Source organism: Mesoplodon bidens, assembly GCF_964165515.1.
Source record: "Mesoplodon bidens genome assembly, chromosome: X".
Taxonomy (NCBI): domain Eukaryota; kingdom Metazoa; phylum Chordata; class Mammalia; order Artiodactyla; family Ziphiidae; genus Mesoplodon; species Mesoplodon bidens.
The window spans coordinates 57,559,778-57,565,659 of record NC_138163.1 but is presented as its reverse complement, the minus strand read 5'-3'; the positions used below and the strand labels follow the sequence as shown (position 1 = coordinate 57,565,659).

General features: G+C 38.2%; 1 pseudogene across 1 annotated transcript; it reads left to right on the top strand.

Moving 5' to 3' along the window:
• Nucleotides 1–4,126: 4,126 nt before the first annotated feature.
• Nucleotides 4,127–4,946, top strand: LOC308608673 (adaptin ear-binding coat-associated protein 1-like; annotated as a pseudogene). The gene has a single exon. The product of its transcript is annotated as an adaptin ear-binding coat-associated protein 1-like (transcript).
• Nucleotides 4,947–5,882: the final 936 nt, after the last annotated feature.

The following is a 5,882-nucleotide window of genomic DNA, read 5'->3' as shown; positions in this document are numbered from 1 at the left end:
GGTTATTGGGAAATAAGATATATACATAGTTTCAAAGTATAACTCTGAAGATTAACTAATAATTTACAAAGGTGAAAATGTACCTTTAAAATGGACACATTTAGGATTGCCCACTTTAGATGCATATTAAACATTTTGAGGAACAGTCCTAGTTAGGAGTTTACTGAATCCACAGGTAAAGGAATTTTCCAGTTTAATAAATAATAACTTTCCAAAAGAAAGCAATATCGCCTAGAGTTCCCATTTATGGTTTTAAATTATAGACAAAAGCAGGGGGGATACTAAGCACAAAATTTAGGGTAGTGGCTCTTCTAGGGGAAAGATGGATGTTGTGATGTGGAGGGCATACTGGTAGCTTTAAAGGCACTGGATGTATGTAACCCTTAAACTGCGTAGTGTATAAATGGGTTCTCATTTATTATTTTTTTAACTGTACACATACATTATATATATTGTATTGGATGTAAAGGGTTGGCACATACCTAGCAGACAAACTCACAAAAATATAACAGGTAATAATTTTACAGAGAAATTTCATTCTCTTTTTAAGCATATGTGGAAATTTACAAAAATTTGGTATTTTATTATCTATATTTATCTTCATAACATTTGCTTTTTAAAAACTCAATGAGAACATGTATAAATAAGTATTTTATATGTAATTTGAAAATTATTGTACCAAAACATTCAGAATATATTTTGATAATTTAATTCAAATCAAAATGTAGGAATGTATTAAATCTCTCTGAAAAATATCGCATGTAAATTTCTTTCTAGGGTATAGAAAAGCAAATAAACAAACGATCAAAATAAGCCTAAATAGGGACTTCCCTGGTGGTACAGTGGTTAAGACACCATCTTCCAATGCAGGGGGTGCAGGTTTGATTTTTAGTAGGGGAGCTAAGATCCCACATGCCTCGTGACCAAAAAACCAAAAACATAAAACAGAAACAATATTGTAACAATTCAATAAGACTTTAAAAATGGTCCATATAAAAAAAAACTTTAAAAAATAAAGCCTTAATAAATTCCCCCAAATCAAATTAAACTTATATAATTTACTGTCTCAGGTGATACAAAAAAGTAGATATTAATAATAATTTAAGCAATAAAATATATAACTATTTAGAACAAATCATCATCACACAACTATTTAAAATAAGGATTGAGTAAAAGAGAATATCAAAGCATAATGAACACAGCACTTATAAAATAACAAAAAATGAGAGTTAAACCTATTAAAATGTAGGTAATATTGCCAAAACTTCATTAAAAAAAACCTCACAGTCTTAAAAACTTTCATAATTAAGTAAAAGTTAATGGATTAAGAAAAAAACATGAATTAGGGAGAGACCTTCAAGATGGCAGAGGATAAGACATGGAGATCACCTTCCTCCCTACAAATACATCAAAAATATATCTACATGTGGAATAACTCCTAAAGAACACCTACTGAATGCTGGCAGAAGACCTCAAACTTCCCAAAAGGCAAGAAGATCCCCCCATACCTGGGTAGGGCAAAAGAAAAAAGAAAAAAACAGATACAAAAGAATAGGGAAGGGACCTGCACCTCTGGGAGGGAGCTGTGAAGGAGGAAAAGTTTCCACACACTGGGAAGCCCCCTCACTGGAGGGGATGGGGGTGGAAGCTTTGGAGCCACAGAGGAGAGCACAGCAACAGGGGTGCAGAGGGCAAAGCAGAGAGATTCCCACACAGAGGATGGAAGCCAACCAGCACTCACCAGACTGAGACGCTTGTCTGCTCAGCTGCCAGGGTGGGTGGGGGCTGGGAGCTGAGTCTCCAGTTTCGGAGGTCAGACCCCAGGGAGAGAACTGGGGTTGGCTGTGTGAAGACAACCTGAAAGGGGTTAGTGCACCACAGCTAACCAGGAGGGAGTCCGGGAAATCATGTTCGCTATGTGTAAGATAGGGAAAATACAAGAAACAATGATAAATAGTATTTAGCTTTAATAGCTTCTGCCCAGATACTTAGAAGAATATCAGACTTTAATAGTAAGACTCATATTCATTAAGATCACAAATCTTCTCAGTGAACATATATACCTGGCTTTATTGATAATTACTAAAATTACCTAACTACAAAACAAAACAAAAAGTTTCTCATCAGTGATGAATAACATTTAAAATATTTATATGCTACAATTATTTGACCTGTGGAATAGAGCAAATATGGACAGTTTAAAATTGTCTCCTATGTTTAAGATGGTCTTTGTTCATGCTGAGAAAATACATATTTAAAATAATCACTATATTTTCAGAAGTCCAAAGATAAATATTCAAATAAAGAGACCAAGAATAAAACTATAAGCATATCACCAGCTGTATGTTCTTTGTGAAGCTTCTCAGACTTAAACAAAATATTAAAAAGCTTCCCCAAATCACAATTTTAAGATAAAGCAGTTTGGAATAATCTGAGCCCAATTGATCTCTCTCCTCTTTCACTTCAAACACAGAGTCACAAGATAACTGCATCCTGAAATCATCTTTCACCAAACTGACACATTTAATGGATCACATGCTCTGAGTCTAAAAGACATATTTTCTTTGGGATTTGGAAAACAAATGTACATGTAACTAGATACACTTACCTTTCATTTTCAGGGCATAACAGGTCAATTGCCAACATTTCTTGCAGGAAGATATTGATAAGTTCACAAACCTTTTAAGACTATCTTTAAAAAAAATATTCCCCCTCTTTTCCACATTTATTTTGTTGGCTTTGTTCCTGCTTCTCACTTGCTTGCAGGTTTTCTAAGTACCAAATTAACATGTGAAACCTCACTGGTTAACTGAAAATCTCTAAAGCCACAAAACTGAAGAAATGTCCCTTGACAATAATAAATCCTTAAATATTCAGCAATACCACATGCTTTTCCCATTCACCTTGCTGATAGCAAAGAATATTTAAGAAAGACTTCATAGACTGTGAAAGCTTTAACACGTTAATCCTATTCCATACATATAGAATTCCAGTAATAATCAAATGTTTCCAGGCACATTTTCTTTCTTTCCTTCTTTTTTTTTTAAAGTTAGTTCTTTTTTTATTTAGTTTTTTATTATTTATTTTTATTTATTTAGTTTTGTCTGTGTTGGGTCTTCATTGCTGTGCACAGGCTTCCTCTTGTTGCGGCAACCAGGGGCTACTCTTCCTTGTGGTGTGCATTCTTCTCATGGCAGTAGCTCCTCTTGTTGCAGAGCATGGGTTCTAGGCACATGGACTTCAGTAGTTGTGGCACAAGGGCTCAGTAGTTGTGGCTCATGGGCTCTAGAGTGCAGCCTCAGTAGTTGTGGTGCACGGGCTTAGTTGCTCCGTGGCATGTGGGAGTTTCCTGGACCAGGGATTGAACCTGTGTCCCCTGCATTGGCAGGTGGATTCTTAAGCACTGTGCCACCAGGGAAGTCCTCAGGCACACTTTCTAAAATCACAACAAAAACCCCTTGGAAAAGTTTATTTAGTGTCTTATGCTTTTTATTCTAAAAAAGATGATAACTAGTAAAAACAAACAAAAAACATCACTGTCCAAATGACATTTCATATAAGCCCTTAATGTATATCTCCTCTTCAGAATAGAGACAGTATAATTACAATAAAAATGGAATCTTATTAATAAACTTCTGAAGAGTCCGAGTAACAACGAAAAGTTAAGGTTTAATAATAATAGGAGTTAGCTGGTTTAAGCACTTTCTAGTACAAATGCATTTGGATTAGCAGCAAAGTATTTGACCTCTTCAAAAAATTCAATATTATGACTTTCAGAAATTTTTAAAAAATTAAGCAGGTTTTTGTAAGAAGGAAGCTTATACCTTTCTTTCTTATTTACTTTTAAGTTAATCTGTGGTATATGAATAAACATAAAGGACCCAATAATTTTATTTTCAGATGTCAGTCATGAGAGAATAAGAGTTTAGAGGTTCTAAAAACCAGAGGCCAAAACACAAGGTCATTTCCTCAGCAGGATTACTAAAAATGCCAATAATTCTCAGATTATCTCTGCACTAGTTATATGCATTACATGTTCTAGATCAGCAGATCTCAAAGCTTAGGCCCTGGACCAGCAGCACAGGCATCACTTGGGAACTTAAAAATGCAAATTCTCAGAGCCAAGATGGCGGCCGAGTTGGAGTACGAGTCTGTTCTGCGTGTGAAGCCTGATGTCAGTGTATACCCGATTCTGCCCCGGGCCTCCAACCGCGGTTACAGGGCATCTGACTGGAAATTAGATCAATCTGATTGGACTGGTCACCTCTGAATCACTTCAAAAGGGAAGATTGCTTACATCAAACTCGAGGATAAAGTTTCAGGGGAGCTCTTTGCTCAGGCACCAGTAGAACAATATCCTGGTATTGCTGTGGAGACAGTGACAGATTTCAGCTGCTACTTTGTAATCCGGATCCAGGATGGTACTGGGCATAGTGCTTTCATTGGCATTGGCTTCTCAGATCGGGTTGATGCCTTCGACTTTAATGTCTCTTTGCAAGATCACTTCAAGTGGGTAAAGCAGGAATCTGAGATTTCCAAAGAATCTCAGGAAATGGATAATTGTCCCAAGTTGGATCTGGGCTTCAAGGAAGGGCAGACCATCAAGTTGAGGGTGCTTCTAAGTCCAAGACTACAGGAGCTGGGGGCCTAAGCTTACTCCCACCCCCGCCTGGAGGCAGAGTCACAGTTCTTCCACTGTCCTCCTCAGTTGCCATCAGCAGTCATGTCAATCCACCACCCATACCAAAATCCAATCATGGAGGTAGTGATGCAGATATCCTTTTATATTTGGATTCTCCTGCTCCTGTAACGACACAAGCACCAGCTCCAGTTTCTGCAAGCAATGACTTGTGGGGAGACTTTAGCACTGCATCCAGCTCTGTTCCAAACCAGGCACCACAGCCATCTAACTGGGTCCAGTTCTGAAGAGCACTGGCAGGACGTTAAGGACAGAGTTGAAGAATCAAAATGACCTTGAGGGCACCAATCTGTGAGGGTAGCTCAGAACCCCTTCCCTCCCCAGAACCAAAATTATTGATCAGTAGTTTTCATAGCTTCTCCATTTCGTTCAGGCTGGTTGTGTCACTCCCCGGTGTTGTTCCTTGCTGTACAGCCAAGAAAGTATTTATCTCCTGTTCACTATCAGGGCAGGGGAATAGTGGGTCTTATGATACTTGTGACAGGCTATGCAGGGCTCTAAAGGCCAGGGTCTCTTTAGTGGGGAAATAACCTCTAACATCTGTAAAATTTTCTCCATCTTTAAATTCTTTAACTTATTTCAGAATCATCTCATGACCCCTGTGTGCCTCTTTGTGAAGCCCTGTTTAGCAATTTCAGGGGAGACAAAAACCTCAGAACTTCTTTTTTCCATTAACGGAAGACTAAAAATGGACAGACTGATCTCAGTGTTTACAGATTCAGAATTTTGATAGGGGTGGATGTGAAGAAAGACCTGTTTCCTGGGTCTCTGCTGTATATCCCCCCCTCCGGCTTGTCTTATTCAGTGAACATCCAGTGCTGGGTGCAGCCCTCTTAACTTCTAGTGCATTTACATGTCTCTTCCTGTGACAAGAGCGTTGTGTTGGTGGCACCCCACTCTTCTTTTGTCTGTTGAATAGTGCAGCATCTCTGATCAGTGGGTGTCTCTTGGATGAAGGAGGTTCAAGGGGCTATATTTTCCTAGTTATATTCAAGAGAAGCAGTTACTTTCTTGCAGCTCCATCTAGTTGCTGCATTTGAAGCACAGCGTTACTTTGTAATGGCCCCATTATTTGTCCTAAAGTTAAAGGGTTTAGAGTTTTTAACCTAATTTGTAGAGCAGAGAGGTTGAAAGCACTTAACTCTTGTTCAGTATCCACATTGCCTTGCTACCTGGGTATCTG